General features: G+C 41.5%; 1 protein-coding gene across 1 annotated transcript in view; it reads right to left on the bottom strand.

The window, feature by feature from the left end:
- LOC124065895 (leucine zipper putative tumor suppressor 2 homolog) overlaps positions 1 to 7,579 on the bottom strand; it is a 40,823-nt gene extending 33,244 nt beyond the window's left edge. Inside the window, exon 1 of the mRNA XM_046401787.1 lies at positions 7,038 to 7,579. The gene's annotated coding sequence lies outside the window, so the exon portion shown is untranslated. The remainder of the gene's footprint in view (positions 1 to 7,037) is intronic.
- Positions 7,580 to 20,464: the final 12,885 nt, after the last annotated feature.

Genomic DNA, 20,464 nt, shown 5'->3' with positions numbered 1-20,464 from the left:
ATCTACTGTACTCATGCTTTGTAAGTTACCATACACACCCCTTTTCTTCAAACATTTCCTCACCCGATAATCTGGTTGCCAGTCTGGTTCTATTACCATCATTAATGAATTTTCTACCACTTTTCTACCAGTCATTAATCCTTCAGTTAGGATGCAACATTAATAAATATTTACTGGGCCAAATGACTTTTTCATTTCGCTAGAGGACAGAAATTCAAACTGTCCATATGAGCAAGCAACACTGTCAGAAGGTTGACAAGCTAACACCAATCTTTTTTTTCTTAAACACATCAGAATGGATTATTATTAAAACCACTTCTCCAATCCTCCTGCTCAGACAGGACGCTCCACTAAACTTTGACCTACTTCTGCATGGACAGGAGCAGGGAGGGTTGGGATTGGGGGGGACGCTAAGACCCCAAACACAGTGAGCTTCATGCTGATCCTGCCTGTTAATAATAATATGAATATCAAAGGCTTATTTTGACAATACATCTTTTGAATGTGAAATCGCAGAGGGAAGCTAGAGGACGCTTGAGGACGCATGCATGGCGAAAGAGTCACACTGGATTCTTTGTTTAGCACATTTAAAATTCAGCTGGACACACACACACACACACACACACACACACATCATACTGTATATCTTTGTATATGTCATACTGAGGACTTGATTTCACTTTTCTGCTGATGAGCCACAAGACAAACCCCGTCCTTCGTCTTTTTTATCTGTTCTGTGTCTCTCATTTCCAAGAAATCTCACTCAGCAGATGGACACAATCCTCCATAACCAACTCTCTGCTGTATAATGCAGAGCAGACAAAGACATGGCAACACAAAGGCATAAAAACACCTACGAGATTCAGCTCTGTCAGTCTGAGCCCAAGTCCCCGCTGAAACCAATGACACTTCATAAACTGCAACTATGTTTAAAATGTGCCAAATGTTTCATAAGCAGAATGACTGCTTCCAGGCCAGCTGAGTACTGGCAATCCATGAGCAACGGGACCGCTGGGGGATGAGGGCTGGCTTGGACGAGAGGGTGGTGGGAGTTGTGTTACCAAGACCACGACTGGGACGGCATCCCAGAGGTTCCCGGAAGAATTCAGGAAACATCAGGGCCGAACATGTGAGTATGAGAAAGAGAGAGACGGAGGCACGGACAATGAGGGAGTAACATCTGTCAGCAATTAAAAAGGAGGGATCAGTCCCCCAGTTTCACCACAGAGAGAATGGTATGCAGAGATACACTGGGGTCATGATGTAAACAGTATCTTATGATTAAAACTTTACAGATCCCCCCCCCCTACCACCACCCTTCCTCTCTGCTCTGACAACCCCACCACAGTTTATCCAAGCGTCAGCTGACACAGGAAGGGGGAGGGGCACCGTGTGGTACACAATCTGCTGAGGGGTCATCTGGCAGACGCATCCTCCAAGCTGGATTCACTCTGCCAAAAAAAAGCACACATACAGGGGTAGCTGGCCAAGAGGGTGGAGGAAATCTAATCTATAAATCAGACACAAGTCCAAACAACAGGGTGTCAACAGATCTTTGCTTATGTTATTAGCTCAGAGGTGCCCAGCTGCGACATGAAACACTGATTCAGTTCTGCTGAGGTAGTTGTTTTAGACATGGAGGAGGGGAAAAAAAACTGTACTGTTTGCAACGGCAAAATCACATCTGAAAGGCTCCTTTAAAAAATCCTGAGGAAATCTCAGCCAAACCAAACCAGCAGAGACCGACGAGCTTTTAAACCAGATCAATAATTCATGTTTTGCTTCCCTTGCCGGCAGAAATCAGGTTTCCAATAGAGGCAAATCAACAAACAGCTTAATCAATGGTGTTGTAATGGTGTTGTCACTTGTATGGATGCTGCACGTTGTTAGTCACATAAAAATCTCAACTCTGAGACCAGGATGTGTTTTCTCACAGAGAGAAGACTGTTACCAGTAAAAAGATCTCACTGTTGCAACTGCAGGTCGTCTCCTGCCAGTCGCCTCCTCGACCCTCTTAAAGCCATTAATCTGCTCCCGTGCAATGAGCCCCAATTCTGGACCTAATACTTGTGTCATCCATCAGTCTTGTGTTTGTGTGCATCTGTGTGCATGCGTGTGTGTGTGGTCTGCTGTTTCAGCACTGGCCATTTCAGTCCTCATACATCAACCTCCTGACAGCAGTGAAGTGACGCTTTGTGACATATGAGGCCACTTTACCTTCTCCTCAGAAAGAGAAAAGTGGAAATGCAGTGTTGTGCTCAAACGAGTGAAAACAGTTTCCACATGTAGTGATGATGCTCATACTTTTCGCATAGGACAGCTGCTGCCTTTGTCCACTGCCAGGGCCAATATTTATTTTTTGTAACATTCTAAGTGTAATTTCAGCAAGTAATAAAAGTTTCTCTACAGTATCTTTGGGGTGCAGTGAACAAATACATGATTGTTGAGCAAAACACAGTTTGATTAGCCACTAATGGACATTTGGAGGAGTTGGCAGACTCTAGCACACTTGGTTCTAATGTGATCTGTGCCAGATTCTGCCCACTAATGTCCATTATACACTGACTTACTCCACTCTGCATCGATTCTGTCTCTTCTTACAGACTGTAAGGGCTTTGAGAGCCCTTCTTTTCCCTTATGTGTGTGCCATCTAAGATATCAGATTCCAAGAGCAATTTAACTGACCTGCATTCTCCTTATGCAAGAAAAATACATTTTGAGTCTCTTTTCAAGATGAAAGGGGCTCTGCACGAGCTCGATAATACACAGGCAGTTTGCGAGTTCATGAGGAATTTTAAGGCTGCTTTTGGGTGCTTTAAGGTCCATGAAAGTCAAAGGGGGTAATGACAGGCTGAGACAGAGGACAGCTCGACGATTACAGGCCAGCGACAGAAGTGGTCCACCCGAAGTCTGTGCAGCCACACCTTAGAGCTGATGAATAGGCAGGGCAGACATCTTGGTAAGCTCGTTTACCTCCACATTCCTCTTGAACAGTGAGGGGAACGATGCTAGTGGCTATATGAAGCATAGCAGCGCTTTGAGCTGGATATTATTATTTTCATCCATCCATCCATCCATTTTCTATACCGCTTACCTGTCAGGGTCGCGGGAGAGCTGGAGCCTATCCCAGCTGACTACGGGCCAGAGGCGGGGTACACCCTGGACTGGTCGCCAGTCAATCGCAGGGCCAACACACAAAGACAGACAACCACACACTCTCACACTCACACCTAGGGACAATCTAGAGTAGCCAATTGACCTAACGTACATGTTTTTGGTATTGTGGGAGGAAGCCAGAGCAAACTCCACATAGAAGGGCCTAGACCGGGATTCGGAGCTGGAACCCTCTTGCTATGAGGCAACAGTGCTAACCACTGCACCACCGTGCCGCCCTATTATTTTCATATTTCAAGATTTTTCAGGATGAACAAAGGTGGTGGTACAATAGACTGACTAATCCATCCATGTAGAGCCTTGCTAAAAATTAAGCAGCCTGATTCTCAAATTTCAAATCATTGCAGAAAGAAGCAGCCCCCCCCCCGCTGACCCTGACTTAACTTCCAATAGCGTGATGGATAAAGTGCCTGCATGCAATTCTAACTTTAAAAAGCTCTCCAAAAAAAAAAACATTCTTTGCTGTCCTCATTTCCTTCTTTCTTTTTTTTTCTGTCATGGTAGAGACAGTGTATCTGTGTATCTGATATTGATTGCACTGCACAGACCTGGTCATTGTCATTAGTACACAACTGATGGCCTCCATTGCAATCACTCACACAATGAAATGTTTTCCTATTAGTAAACGGAATGAATAACGTCAAAATGTCAAAGTGTAAACACTTCATTCACTGGTTTTGAGAGATTAACAGTGAGCCTAGTGAAGCTGAAAAACAGCTTTCATGTCAGACATACAAGCTCATGAGAAAAAAAAATCACTTTTCTTTTATCTCTTTTAAGAATGTGGTCATTTTTGCAATAACTTCAAATAACAACAAATTATTACTTAATTCAATAAAAAGGAACTGCAGAAGCCGATGGGATGATCTGATGCACTGTTTATGCATCCAGTGGCCTAATCAGTAATTTAAATCTGGGGGGGAAAAAAACTCTCAAATGTCCTTTAATATTTAATGAAGAAATGAAATGATACCATTGATTTGTAGGGCCTCTTAAAAAGTTATAAAATCATTTCATTGTCAGATCAGTTACTCTGACCAAAAAAATCAGCCATTTCAGATTACTGATGTCGCTGCCACACTTTCATTGCAGAACGACCTTTAAAAGCAGAAGAAGAAGAAGGTCACTGCAAACGCAGGCAGCTACTAATTACAGTTTCACATACAGGGGTAGTCTGTATGAGTGTGTGTGTTTTGTGTCTGACTGACAGCTTGTCTCTCCCCTGCCGTGCTCTTGCTCTTGTCCTGTTTTAATGGGCTGACAGGGAGAAACGGCGATGGAAATCTCAGTGACGCCGGCGCTGTTAGACACATCACAGCCGAGTGGAATCAGAAGCAAAACTTGATCTCAGAGCCAATAACACTCCTGCAAAGTGTGTCTGAGAAACAAAACTGCATAGGAGACACTGAACTGCAGCTTAACATCAAACAGACCTGCTTGTCTGACATGTAACATAAGTCATGAAGTGTTTTTTTTTTTATTAAGGAAGTAGACGAAAGACAAAGCTAAGAGGGCGTATCTGTCGAGCACCAATGAGTGCAGGATTTCCCTCAAAGGAGTTTAAGGCTCCTGTAGGTGCATTTCACAGGAAAACTCGGTATTACCATTAGAAAGTGAAAACATTTCCTGGTCTGCCTCAAATATACCTACAGTAGGGTTTATTAATGATATGAGGTGGAGTTTCTATGGTCTAAGGCTTTTGGGTCTATAATACATCATGATGGATGACACAGAATTAAATATGCTGACATGCTACTTGCATGCTTTTAATCGCATCCACCATGTCATCACTGCTGAAGCAAAATGAAATGACAGTCCGTCGTCATTTCAGTCCCAGATGGCTGCTGGAGACACGTTTAGCTAACTGAGCATCACAGGTGTGGAACAGCTTTCTCAATCAGTTTAATATATGGGATACACTGCAAACTGCTCTATGGAGGATTTTCCTTTATTTGTTATGTAAGAGCATCCATGAGCGCCCAGCTGTGCTCCAGTGTGTGCGCATTTATGTTCTGTTTTCAGTTGAGATTATCTAATGAGCAAATTAAGATGCACAAACTACGTTCTCAACAGCCAGTGGGCGTGTCTTTAATGTTTCAGCGTCTACAGAGGAACTACTGGAAGATGTGCATCAGCTGTGGCTGTGCCTCTAGCTGTGCTCCAGTTTCCACTCACACATATTTGTCAGCTCAGTGCAGAAAATGAATGGAGATGATGGGGGGGGGTTTATTCGTAGGCAGAAGCAGAAAGGTGAATAAAATGCAAATGCCCTCCTCCCCCTACCTGCCCTGCGTCTGCCTTCTTAGCTGCTCCAGTCCCGATCACCTGACAGCTTGGTTATCACCTCCCACCACTACCACCAAATCCCCCTCTCCCGCTTCTCTCTCCCTCTCTCTGTATGTGTCCTGCCACCTTCCTCCCTCCTCCATCCTCCTCCACCCCCCTGCCTGTGCTGTACTCTGGTGACAAGGCAGGATGATATAGAGTCTCCCTTTGAGGTGGTGTGTTACCTGAACTCCAGCTTAACATCTGCACAGGACAGCAGGGCTGCAACTAGCAATTAATCTGCTGATGATTTGCACATCCATTGATCAATCATTGGTTTGGTCTATAAGATGTTAAAAAAAACTGTAAAAAAACACTCAGTAAGTCTTGCTTCTTTTGGCAAAGTACCCTTCATTCATCATAAATGACAAAATCAGCAAATGTCAACATATTTGCTTGAAAATTAACTGAACTAGTGATTACTCAATAATCAAAATACCTGGCAAAAACTGTATTTAACCAACTGATAATTGCAACTCTCCAAAATACCAGGGAGCATGTCTGCGCACGTCACTGAAGAACCCAGTTTGCAGTGTGGGCGCATTGTGTTGTTGTTTTCTTAATGTTTGCATTCAGCTGAAGTCTCATAGCTGTGACAACATGACGTCTAACCCATCAATCAGCTGCAGGGAGGAGGTTCGCCACAGATGAGAAGGAGATGGAGAGGATCTCAGGCATGCTGCTGCTCCTTCAGCGTTTATATATCTGCTCCTGTGGGGATTATTTATGGTTCAATAAGACCCTGGGCGTTTCCACTTCAACTTCTAACTAATCCATATATTAAAGAAGGCCTTGAGATCATAAAACAAATGGTGATAAGGTTTCTCTCTCTTTGCGTGACCTTTGCTTTTCATCACATTCCCTTCATCCTCTCAGCCACAGTAATCAATTACCAAAACATGAAGTGGTGTGCAAGAGCAGCGTGTGTTTGTGCGGTTGTGTGGTTGTGTGCCAGTTGCAAGGGGGCAGCCGAACTCACTGAAACAGCTGGATGGAGATAACAGAGCAACACTTATTCTGTGCCCCCCCCATCCCATATCCCTTCTTTCTCCACACACACACACACACACACACACACACACACACAATTTGTTGAGGAAAAACAGCTGAATTCAGTGGAAGAAACAGAAGAAACTGCTGGGAAAGTCGAGCCATTGCATTCAACCGGATCAACTACAGATTATGCTCAATTAGACCTACTTTAATCACTCAGTTCAAGCCAAAATATCAGCAACCAATAAATCATGTAAACTAATCTACGTTTACTCCAACGCAGCAAAATCCCAAACTTAATATTAAACTATTTATACCCATTTTAACATAAATGGCTACATAGCACGCTTGTTTATAAATTTCACACAAATTACCAAAACCATCATGAACTAAGTTACTCTCATTCTTACCTAGAGGCAAACAAACGGACTAAAAGGAGCTTTACAGCAAGCCAGTAACTTTACGGAGCCCTCCTGTTGAAGAATACAGCACATAATACAGACTTTCGCACTAAATCACTGTTGCACGCCGCGTTATTCACTCACCTTAAACAAGACGTTCTTTACGAGCAGCCCGCACAGCCATATTTCCTACAACAGTAAATGTATCCGTAATACAACTTTTTTAAAAAAAACAAAAATCAGATCTCCCCCCTCCCCGATAAAATATCTCCTCTTCTTTTCTCTCTGTAGTTACGCTCTGCTCCGTCTCCCAAAACGCGTCCAAGTCCTACCAAAGCTCGGTAGATCCACTGCTGCTCCGCCGCTGCTGCCCAGGCGGGAGTGTGTTTGGTACTCGTACCGGCAGTTCCCGGACTGCTGCTCTGCGGGGCGGGCTCTCTCTCTGCTCCAGGTTGATGACCGGGACGGAAGGGCAAGGTGGGTCCACAAGGGAGGGATGCGACGACCGATGGAGCGAATTCTCCCTCGGATGTTTATGTAATTAGTTTGTATTTATAGTAAAGTCTTTAAATCTTTCCGTTTGCATTTTCATTTTACACCTCATGTCTATGCCATTTGTGCCGTTTATACTCTGACATATATCCTTATTTTAAATACAAAGCCATTAGCCGAGGCCTAAATGTTCAGCATAGGTGAACTTAGAGGTTACAAAAGTACTTCATTGAAGCTTTTAGCTCCACACAGGAAAGTATAACATGAAGATGATCCACACCACAGGTTGGGACACAGTGTTGATTTTCAGTGTAACCATCTGTTAGAAGTCGAGTATGATTACCTGCTGAGGCATGTGCCAAGTGATTAATATGGGCCCCATTCATCAGGGGGCCCCAGTCAGGAGAATGTTAAGTTTTTGGGGGATGCGCTCTCAGTTTTAAGTAGATTTATCTCGTTTGGTGCAATGACTGTCTCACATTGTTGTGGGACCATATAATGCATCTTTTGAAAAAGACATTTGGGGCCTTTGGGGGACTGTAGGGTTGAAATTGTGTTTTGAAGTTTGGACCATTCTTGTTCCAGCTGTACAAAAGTGAAGCCATGATATCCCTGATACAAGTGCTGCCATCTTGCGCTGATGATGTCATTTGGAGCCAGAGTCTGTGTAGTAGTGTTCTGTTGGTAGAGTCATGGGATCGAGTTCCCGTCCATACACCCATCTGACCCAATCGTGGACAGACCTCAGCTGTCAATCATGACATTTCACCGCCTTCTTTACAGCATCAAATAACTAATTACTGATCAGAAAAATGTATGCTTGAATATGCATCGGTATGATAAGAATTACCTAAAAAATTTATCTGACATGCACTTTTTCAGTTTTTAGTTTGGTCCATGTGCCCTTTGCTAACATGAATGGAGGAGGTGCAATCAAGATGCTTTGGCTTCACTTTTGGGAAGCTCTCATGTCATCCATCTTTATGCAGTCAGCGGTTTGGACCAAAAGCAATGATTAGCACTGGTATTCTGTCATTTCTTCTGTGTGCAACACATGCACATTTGGTGATCTGAATACTTTAAAGCATTTCCCATAAGAACAGAGAGATAAAGCTGACACAAAAAAACAAATTACCCACAATATTTCCTAAATTAGGCTAATTTGCTAGTCCAACTGTTCAAAGGAGGAGAGCCAGCTGGTTGCAGGTGAGTTTCTTATCGGCTCTGTCCTGCTTTGAACTCTGAAGTTGAGAGATTTCCCGCCCACCGCCTCCTGTCCACTCAACCACCCTGGAAACATAATATGGGGGTCTTCTCTTCTCACCACAATAGACTGCCACCTGCCTGATTCATCCATGAAAGAGGAGACGAATGAATGCCTGAATTACCTAATTTGTTTGAGGAATGTATGGATCGATTTCCGCAAGGTCTTAAAGTGCAAAAAATCCCCGCCAGCCAAAATGAACAGCTGCTGCCTTTAACTTTAATCCATATGGAGTTATCTGAGCATCATAATATCCTGCAGGTGTGATAGTCTGACCAGTTGTGATAAGTCAAAATAATTCAGTTCACAAAATAAAAGGGTGGCTTATACACTAAGGCCCTGACCATGAATTTCAATGTCCCTCGTTTGAGTCTTCTGGGGAGGACATTTGTCGCATTTCACACTCTCTCTGTCTCTCTCCTCATTTCCTGTCATCGTTCTGTTGTTGACTCACTTGTAAAGCGATAAAATGGACCGAGAAATACTTGAGGAAATGACAAACGTTACAGGACCCTTAGCAGATTGATTCCTATTCATCTCTTTTGCTCATTTCAAGAAATATTTCATGACTCAGTATGAATTTAAAGAGCTCATTAAAGCTGTTACTTGTGCATTGCAAAATTACATTTTTATCATATCTGTGACATGACTGATCTACACTATTATATACACATAGTAGAAGCAGCTGAACGTAGAAACACTAGTTTTATAACAAGTTTCAAACAAAGTGAATATTAAAACTATTATCTGACTCTGCAGCCTCCACTGCATCATCTCATGTCTTTGATGTTTAGTTGGCCCTCGTGCCTGAGGAGAAGGATGTTCAGGAGTCTTGTCACTGCTGAACTCCACCTGACCTCTCCTCCTCTCAGTACAATACACCAATTTATTTCCTGCTCCAATGCCAAGTACATAACCCCCACCTCATTCTGTGCTCCCCGTTCCTCCTCATGCTCATCTCTACCTCCAGATTGCCATCCGCCTCTGTTCCTTTTCTTTTCCCCTAATCTGACTTCATCCAATAATTTTCATCTCCCGTTGTTTCAGGCGCTCAGTATGAGCTCCCTATCTGTCATATTCAGCCTCCACCCTCCCAGTTCTCCACCATAGCTCTTAATTTCTCAACTCCTTTCTCCTTTAAATCATCTCCATGGTTCATTTCAACTTCAGGCTTCGGCAGCCTGCAATGCTAATATGATTTCCAGCTGAAATGAAACGTGCAAATGTGCTGCAGCCTCTCCTTATCCCCAGTGGGTTCCTTTTGGGGTCTACTTCATTAGGCCTGGGTGGGTGGAACTGCAGAAGATTAAAGTTGAACATATTCTGGGTTTTCACATCTGTGGGCAGAGGATCGCTCTTTTCCCCCAGCACCACCAAAGCCCTGTTAGTTTATTGTCTTCTTACACAATATACAAAGTATTCCTGTGCACTGTTGCTGCTGTGAGTGCTTGTGCAGCTCTTTCTGTCTGTTGTAACAAAAAAAAATTCCTGCCCTCAGCAGCCTTGGAGCTTTGCACAAGACAAGACTGTTTATTTCATAATCGCTAGAGGAGGATGGTGCAAAACAGAGAAAATTCTCTGTGAGGCTGACATTTTTGCTTTTTTGTGAAAAGTCTCAACAACTGTTTGGTTGATTGATATACAATTTGGTACATCTAGTCATGGCCATCACAGGATGAATCCTAATCACTCCTGACTTTTCCTCTAGCACCCCTAGTGAAATATCTTTTCACCGAGGCTATCGCGCAGCTTACCTGTGGTGCTTTATCCTTCTAGATTGATTTGGTGTGAGCTGCTGAGATATCAGCTGTAGAGATGTCTGCCTTCTCTTTAATATAATGGAACTCGCTATCACTTAGCTTGGCTAAAAATACATTTGAAAAACTCAACAGCAACATCTCTTTCTAGAAATCATGAGCAGTTTCCTTTAGGAACTACTTTATTTCTGCCAAAATTCAACTGTGTCACCACGCAGAAGGAAATATGCATCCACACCTGGACAAGAGAATCGTGGTAGTGACAGGAGGTCAGCATCAATAGTGCTCTCCTCGCTTGCAAGCTCTTTACAGCCAGTATCTCTAAACTCAGATAACCGATAAAAAGATGTATTTTTGACTTTGGTGTGAACTGACCCTTTAAATTTTCTACAGCTGTTCAACAGAGGGTGAATTCTAATAACCGGTGATGCTCTGACCTTTCCTTTCCATCATCATCAAGTCAAAATTAAAAAAAAATTCTTTCCTTTGTTGATGATCAAAAACCAAACAAATAACATTCCCATCACCCTCAGCTCAACTTTGTGTTTAATGCTAAAAAGCAAAATGTTAACATGCTAAAACACTGAACTCAGATGATTAAAAAGATAAACAGCTAAACAACATATACATTATCACTGTCATTGTGAGCATATTAGCATGAGGATTTTAGCCTTCAGCTAACTTACAGTTCAGCACTAGAACCTCAAGCATGAGTATAGACTTTTGATCTTTAGTTGCGTTCAGCCCAATCGCATGTTGTGTGTTAAAACAGTCATCAAAATGTTTCCAGCATTTATCAAAAATAGTGCATGTTAAGATTTTGTACCACCATGAATTAACATTTACAATATAATACTATTATACTAACATTAATTATATATGTGTGTGTATCCCACTGCATACACATGCTGTGTCTGTCAAACACACGTGTCTCCAGCAGCTCTGATACCTGTGAGAACAGGCACAGGGCTCCCAGAGGGGGGACTCTGAGAAACAACTCACCTGACATATCTCACACACAGCACTGTTTGGTGTAACAGCTTCATAAAACAAGATGAAACAGATTAATGCAGAATTCCTCACACTCACGCCTCGGCAGAAATAATACACTGTGAGCCTTTGTTTCCAATCCGCTTTGGTCTGTCAGTGTGACGGCCTGGATCATATGACTCACACATGCTCTGTCCCCTCAGGGTCTTCGTCCACTGCCAGATACCTGACCAGTGTCTGAACTTCGGCCTCAACGTGATTCAGAAATATCAAAGTGCTTCTGCCAGTACCTATGGTGCATTATTCCATATTTTTTAATCTTCTTCTGTTTCTACGTGAAGCACCCTTTACTTGTCCAAACTTTGTGTTTAATGACTCATGAATTGTTTATGCCTCATTTGCCAAATGGATGAATTTTAGCTGTTCAATAAACAATGAAGCTCAAAGTGCATCCAGGATGAATCTGCCAAACAAAACAACCACATGGGACTTTGAATAACGCCATTATCTTTGTTTTGGCCCTTTAAAAATTCATCCAGTACTCTTGACATCTCTGCCATGTATCCAATTAGAGCCGGCCAATCCCAGAGCTGCATGGCCAGCATTCTGGGGAAGGTCATTTACATATTTCTATAATGGCCAAATCAGAAGAGTGTAGTGTAGCATGAAACACCTCAGATTCCAGCTCTGGTCTGAGCCTGTGGACTCATCCAATATTGAATTCTTTGTCTGGGAGCAGACTCAGTGTGACTGGGAAACAGAAGAACTGGGGCAGAAAACAGCTTCATCTCTGTTTTGATACCATCGTCTGTTCAGAGACTCTCATCTCTTTGCTGTCAAGGTTGGTCTTGTAAAACAATATGACGACTCAGTTTACGTCTAATTCAGTGAGATATTTGCTGCGGCTGCTGCTGAAGTCTGGGCTTTGCAGCGCAAACTCACTCAAACCACACGCTGAGGATGATTATTTAATGCTGCTATTCTACACATGCTCATTAGAATTATGTCTGTGCAACAAAAATAACCACACAGATAATTTATTCAGTTGCCAGCCATCACTTTGATCTTCTATTTTATTCCCCCTATTGATGTACTTTCATACATTTTAATTACTGTCCCATATGCTCATCCATGACTTGCTACTCTCAAACTGTAGGTGAACCCTGACCCAACCAAAACCCCTGCATTCAGGAAAGATATCATTAATACCATCTGTTCAGCTTCGCTCATCTCTCTGCTATATGAACTCATTAAATTGTTCTCAATACGACAATAAGAATTTTTTTTTCCTCATGCGTGTCCAATAAGAAAATGCTGTTCAAAACAAAGAAAATGTTCTCAAAAGAGGGTTAGTGTAGCATAAATGTATGATGAATGGATGTTTTGTTTTGCTGTCATTCCACTCCGTGTCTTCGTCAACAAAGCATCCTTATGTACTGAGACAAAGCTCTAAAGGGATCTGAAGTTGAACTTTTTAAAAATCAACAAAACAACCTTTTAGTCATGCAGCTCTAAAGTGTTGAAACAAAAGTTATTTTCTGATAAAACCTTGCATTTCAAGGTCTTATTTTGTAGTTTGGTGGTGCATTTTTCTGGATGGCTGAACGTACATGATGTGACCTAATGTTGACATTTCAGGTGTAGCTACAATTTCAATTGTACTGCAGTTTCCCAGCCTGGGATCAATAAAGTATATCTATCCATCTATCTAACTATCTATCTACAGCACAATGTAGTCTGATGGAGGAGAAAATACGGGGGTGCGAAAACAGCATGAGGTTTTGTTGGGAGGATTTTTTTTCTTTCTAAATTTACATTTTGCATCAACAATACATTTCACCTTCACCAAGACCATCCCCATTCTGCACTTTCTTGTTATGTGAACACTCTGTAAGATTCCCAGGCTGACGAGATTAAAGCTAACTACCTCCAGAAGCTAACACAGCTTCTCAGCCTCAACCTCTAGATTCAGGATTTTTTTATTTATTTTTTCTCAGAGGCTCATTTCTCGCTGAGCTGAAAATGGGATGCCAAAAGCAATCCTCCCTGGATTATTTAAACAGCCACTTCAAAGGGTAGCAATTATAATCCTACATTATTGATATGGGAAAGAGCCAGTGAGTACATGTCACCGTAACTAGAAAAGAAACTGCCACAGACATATTTGGACATGCAGGATGTGAGCGCAGGATAAGTGCTTTTAGGTTTGAGGTTTAATTTCTTTATGAGACATAAGAAGGTGGATTGAAGGGAATTAATATTACACCCTGGCCAAATACACAGCAATACATATGACTACAACTCACTTGTTACAGTTTTGTGAAATTAAGCATTTTGTGCTCTTACATCTCATACTAAGTGTACTGACTCAGATTAGGGCATACGTGTGTGTGTGTGTGTGCGTGCATGCGTGTCTCTGTGTGTCTGCATTTGTAGTTAGTAGTAAGCGGCAGTGAATTATGCTGCACGTGTCCCAGAGAACTCAACGCAGATGGTTATTTTAGTCAGGCAGAGGCTGCAGGCAACACACTGTCTTGTTGTGTAAATCTGTGCTGCAGGAAAACAGCCCATCCCTGCAGGTTAATGATGAGATCACTGCACTGTTTGAGAAGTGATGAATGAGAACATGGGAGGAAAAATTTTAAATTATGTAATATGCAGCCAAGCTGCTGTGATTTTACATTCTGCAACCCTCATAATAACTTTCTGTTCATTTCCATCAGCACTGCATGAATAATAACATTTTGCGCCTCAGTGACCTTGGCGGATTCAGAGTTTACTGACCTTTAAAATGTCTGAATCAGGACCAGATGCATTTAACTTGAAACTTCTCTTTTCACTTGATCCTATTATAACTCCATAATATACATTTTAAAGGCTACTGTATACATCATTTCTGACTGTTTGCACTGTACACCAGCTATATGTCCACGTGATTTCAAAGAACTTGTGCCTGTGTATGTTCGCAGTATTGGATGTGTTGAGAGTTGGACAGTGACATGTTGATGGTGGATGACTTACCGCTCAAGCTACCAGCATGTGTCTAATACATAAAGCAGTTCAAGGACAAGACTGCAGGACGGCAAAACTCTTAAGTCATCTACACCTCTTCACAGTGACAGGTGTGTGAGAACACAGGCATAGAGGTGTCCTAGAAATGAGTTTGTTTTTCCCTACTTATTCACACCACATGTGGGGAAATTACATCTAACAAAACTTTACAAAATTAAATCAAGCTCACATGCAGACACGTGTGTGGCTGTGAGGAAAATAGAATGAGGGTTCTTAGTTTTAAACAGCAACTGAGGAAATGTTTGGGTTGACTGAGGTGATGCAGATAACATGACTGTCTCCAGACACGCAGCTCATGTGCGTGAACACACACAAACACACACACACATTCATTTATAATGTCCTCCCAGTCAGTGCTACAGTATGTCTGAAGTGGAGCCATAAATGTTGTTGTTGCAGGTCCTTGAACTATGAGTCATGTCACAGTAAAAGGATGTGCAGAGAGTTTGTTGTGTGTCATGTAATGACAAGGTAGAGAGACACTCTTTCAAAGAGAGGCATCAGGCTAAAGCCCCTCTGCAAGATGTTGAATTCATGTTTTTAACTGACCCTGACCCTTGACCAAGTTATAACATTTGTTTGCTACTAGTAAACAAATACTGTTACTGTAGATGAGTGTGAGGTCTTTATTACCAGAAGATGTAACACTTGGAGCACAACGCGTAATGTGATCTAAGTCATGAAGTTGTTTCGATCTCAGACAGTCCAGTCTTTGTGAGATGAAAATATTTGGTAGTTGTTGAGATATTTCAGTCTGGACAAAGTGCTGGACAGACAGTGCCATCACTACAGCCACATTACTAGCATGGATAAGAAAGCTAAGTTCAGACTTGGGGCGTTGCAATGCATGGCTTTTGACAAAACCATGATATTTAAAAATTACACACTGATATTGTGTTAAGATCATGTAAATAATCCAGCGCAGACCTGAATTTGACTCATTTTTTGCATTTCCTATAGATATTGTGTTTTGTTATTATCCATGTCATATAATTATCATTGACTCTTTTGGCTAATTGTGTCATGAAAATGTGATATCATGACAGTCTATCTTCAGGCCATGAGATTAAAAGCCTTTAATAGGTACATGGCTTATTCATAAGATCAGGCTTCAGTAGATGGATGGGAAAGATCAAGGAGGTTCACAGCCATCCTTGAACTGAAGAAGACTGTGGCATGCTTTTGAAAAAGCCAGCATCAGAGAGGTGAGGAGGGGTTGAGAGATACTTTTTCTTTTCTTTTTTCTTTTTTTTTTTTTACATCAGGAGATAATAGGTACATGTGAGAGGTTGAGACAAGACCAGAGAGGAGGGAGGGGAGCCAGAGGAGGAGAGGGAAGCAGGTACATTGCACTAATGTGGGGAGACAGGGCAAGTCTAGGGAGCATCTGTTTTTAGAGTCTCTGAACTCTGCTCTCCATCCATCCTCTTCCTCCTGACCTCTCTGCTTTTTTAACCACTGCATCTATCTCAGAGTCTTTCTTTATTTTGTGCTTTTGCGTCCAGAACTCTAAACAGCCCGTGTTATACCAACAGAAAGCAAAAACCAGGAGCTTCTCCCAGAAGATTTGGTTAATGGTGAGCACATACTGCAAGGCTGCAGTTATTTTTCGACAGCTCGGGGTCAGTCAGGGCTGCTCTGTTTGATAGCAGAAGGCTATAAAAATATTGAAGTGTTATTACAGTGGGGCCTGAGAAATAATTCAAAACATGTGTGTGTGTGTGTGTGTGTCAGGAGTATTACATAAGAGATTAGCGTGTGCAGCTGGATGCAGAAACAAGGACTGGAAAGAAATGAGGGGAAGTTTTAGTCTTATTATTTCTATAGCTATTTCTCTCTATGATTCAAGAGGAAGGAAATCTGGAGATAATTTGAGGTCAATTAACCTCAGTCAGCCACTTGAACTTTACCCTTTGTAAAAGAAAAATGTTCATGTTTCCTTTAATTTCTCCTGTGTAAAGGAGGAGAGATCACTGAAAACACTTCTCCCATGTCCTCCACTGAACCCAAAAACTGTTTTCCTCCTGTTTGTCCAGGACTGGAAGGCTCCAGATAGCCTCTCTGGATGACTGCATCATTTCATCTTCATGGTGTACTTCATATTTCACTCATAGTGTGTGTGTGCGAAAGACAGAAGGCCTGGGAGTGGATAAAGAACACACTCATGTTGTTACTGAGGCTTCTGGGTCAACCCTGGGCTCATAACAAATACTTAACTGCAGCACCATTAAAACTTACATCAGCCATGATCAGAAAGGAAGGAAAGAAAAGAAAGACTCTCTCCAGTGCCGTTAAGTTGAGAACTCTACTAATATCAACCCCGGAGACTTTCTGACCTTCACTTTGAGTGCAAAAACGACACAACCAGCAGTAACAACCATATCAAAAATGTGGCTTTTTGAGGAAGATCCTGACATTTTTATTTCTGCTTATTGCACCCTTCTCTTCCGACCCTCCTCTATAATGTTGAGCTAATGTAGGACCTCCCCACTGATCCTGGTGATTAAAGTTGATAGCTTTTTGCTCCTCCTTAAAAATAGATGTCTCTCAAAGCAAAGAATGATGCTTGTTCTCATTAGCAAGTTCACTAACTGCACCATCGGTTATTCTACCAGATACTGATGGTGATGGTCAGCTCTGGACTGGGACCAGGCAAGTATGGAAAAAAACAGGAAGGAAAATAGGAGTTAATGAGCGTCCTTTCAGTCTACCTCCATCGAAATGGACAAACCTGGCATATACAACTACTTTACTGAATCTCAACTAATGTGTTGCTTACATCTGTCATGTTTTATGTCTTTATTTCCTTGTTTTTTAAGAATGTTTTTTGATTCATTCTGATCTACAGGCACAGTGAGTACATATTTAATTTACTCACTATCATAATTAAACAACGTGTAATGAAGTGTTTGCCAAAGATGTACGCGGTGAGGTCCCACTGTTTACATATTTCATTCCCTCGGTGGATGGCCTCATGCCACAGACCTCCTCTTTGAGGTGACAGACCTGTCCTTTGCTGTTTGGGAACTAAAGAAAATCATAAACAGGGTTTTTTTGCAATGACACGTTTGATGGCACTAGTTTTTTTCAGTTTGATGGTAGCACTTTTACACTGCTTGCTTTCATACAAGGCGTACAAGGTTCAGGTCATTGGATACACAGAAGGGACATAAACAACACCTTCAAATAAATACACATTTTTACATTACATAATATATTTACAAATAATTTATTGGGGAGACAGTGTCATGTTTTTCCAAAGTTGAAGGGGACATGTCCCCTGTGTCCCTCCTGAGATCTGCGCCTGATGATGGAGGGTGTGAGAGACAAACGCAAGTGCTGCAATGCAGATCTCACAAGAGCATGCATCACTGAGGCTGAGGTGAAGGTAACAAGTGGATTCACAAACTTACTCATTCTGATATGCACAAACACAAACACACACACACACACACACAATCATTAATTATTCCCTGCTGAGTGAACACCTGTTACAGTCGCTTCAATCAATCACATTAATACCCCACAGATTGCTTCATTATATTATGATGCAGATTTCTGTGCTTTTATCTGTGCATCATTTTGTGCTGGTGCTTTACTGTGTGTGTGTGTGTGTGTGTGTGTGTGTGTGTGTGTGTGTGTGTGTGTCTAAGTGGGTCAAACCCCACTGTTGCCTCTCACATAGTGCACTGGGAGATAAACACAGAAAGATGAGCTTTAATCCGGGATTGGAGCTGGATCCTCTAACTCAGTTAAACACAGAGTCATTAAATCTCCCAACTGTACACCTAACCTTAAAACTAACTCTAACTTACTCACCACCCTATCCTGGCCCTTTACATTAAGCTACACACAACAGAAGTTAAAGAGGCAATTTGGCCAGAATTCGAAGGTAGCTCCAAAAATCTAGGGGGCAGCATATTATCAATGTGACAGAGCCGTGGCTGCAGAGGAGTAAGAGGCATCAGCAGAGGGTGAAGATGGCGTATTTTCATTTCTGATTTTTTTTAACCTAACCAGAAATGACTGTGGAAAGACAAACTGAGACGGTTTTGGAGAGTTGATTTCAAGAGTAAACAAAGCAAATAAGCTCATCTTAGTTCAGTTAATTAATAATTCCTTACTTGAGGTTTTTTTTACCTGTTAGACTGAAAGTTAAGAGAGCTCATCAAACTTGTATCCAGACACTGAATTTTAAACTAAAATTACAGCTATAGCTTACAAATCGCACTTTTAACGCACCTTCTCACACACCCATGTGTGGTCTGTATTGTATGCATTTTCTTCTTCTCAAAAACAAGAGGAACAATGGGTTCCACTTTCTAAAAAGAGATTCTATAATTCATTGCCCTCATTTAGAAGCTGCATTAAACAGTAACATAAATACAACTCCAGATGGCTATTCAGGAATTTGAAGCACTACATGTAGGCAAAGTGGCAATCAGTTTGTGACAATTTATTAAATTGAAAGTGTCTCTGATTTCCATTAGAGAAGAAACCCAAATGATTGAGGCAAAACTATAATTATTATCACTATTTATTTTTTGTTTGAGGAGCCCTTTAATTTGTAGCATTCTAGTAGTATGATGCATTTTACTCACAAACAAATCAGCCGTAGCCAACATTGTTTTCCTTTTATTTAAAGTAAATAGACACCTGTGAGTTAAAACAAATGTGGCAGACGAAGGCACTCTGTGCCGTCACACTCTTCATCAGTGTTATGTAAAAACAGCAAATGTCCACAGTCGGGATTAATCTAGTGACATAATTTGGTGTATTGACATATAGACAGTGCTGTGCTTCTGATAAATGGTGGGATGAAATGATGGAAGCAGGTGGGAAATGGTATAGGTCAGCAGAAATGAGACCTGCATGCATCCACACATACATGAGCAAACACACATGCCCACACACACACACACACACACACACACACACTATGTCTGACTTCTCCATCCACCCTAAACAAGAATGACACTGAAATACAGACAAGTGTTCTCGTCGCTGAAGCCTGAAATTGCCTTTCCTTCCTGCTGTTGATTGTGTTTCACACTCAGTGAAACAAGAGCTGGGACCCCGTGACAGATTCAGTGTGTGTGTCTGTGTGTATCGCTGCTCTTATTCATTTGTGTCACGTTCAAACCAATTTGAAAGAGATTTGATATTCTGCTTGCAAGATTGAATTTATGCATGGAGGGTACGCACAATTCAACACGAGAGCTTTCCGGCCAGTTAACCAGCCACCGATCTAACTTGTCCTCCTGTTAGCGAGGTGGGACTATGCTGAGTCCTGTGGCTGCACAAAACTGCACATGAGGTTAAACTTAATTGCTAATTAATTTCTCTGCAACACTGTTTCCTCGCTAACAGTCTCTTTTTCTCTCAGAAAGGAGTTTTGCTGACATTGCCACAAAAGAGTTGAGCAACACCACATAACTTAGGAAATAATTCTTCTTTTGCAGCACACATTCTTCTTTTGCAGCCTACTTGGTCTGCTATGACCAGTAGCTTATGGCAGCTAACACTGTTAGCTAACGTTAGCTAATGCTGTTTACTGATACTTGTGGTTAACAGATGTTGCGTTTGTTTGCTGAAACTTCAGCACTTTTGAGCGGTGGAGAGTAACCATGTACATTTACACTGAGATGTATTTTACTTGAGTACTTTGATTTTATGCTACTTTATACCTAAATACTGCATTTTTTTGTCAAACATGTGTTTGACAGCTATAGTTCTTAGGCTAGTTACTATTCAGATAGTGGATATGATATGTAATCAGTCATATATAATGATGTGTGAAGTATAAATGTTATTTTATAATTTAATACTAAAATATTTTCTTATCAAATGTACTTTTGATAGTTTAAACACATTATGGTGATTACAATTCTGTATTTTCTTCAGAGTGCAGAGTAATTTTATATTGTAGTATTTCTCTCTTTATTCAAGTAAAATTTGAATACTTTTTATACTATTATCCTGTAATTGCCACAGGT

This window comes from Scatophagus argus, chromosome 10 (assembly GCF_020382885.2).
Source record: "Scatophagus argus isolate fScaArg1 chromosome 10, fScaArg1.pri, whole genome shotgun sequence".
Classification (NCBI taxonomy): domain Eukaryota; kingdom Metazoa; phylum Chordata; class Actinopteri; family Scatophagidae; genus Scatophagus; species Scatophagus argus.
This window is presented reverse-complemented; position numbering and strand designations above follow the sequence as displayed.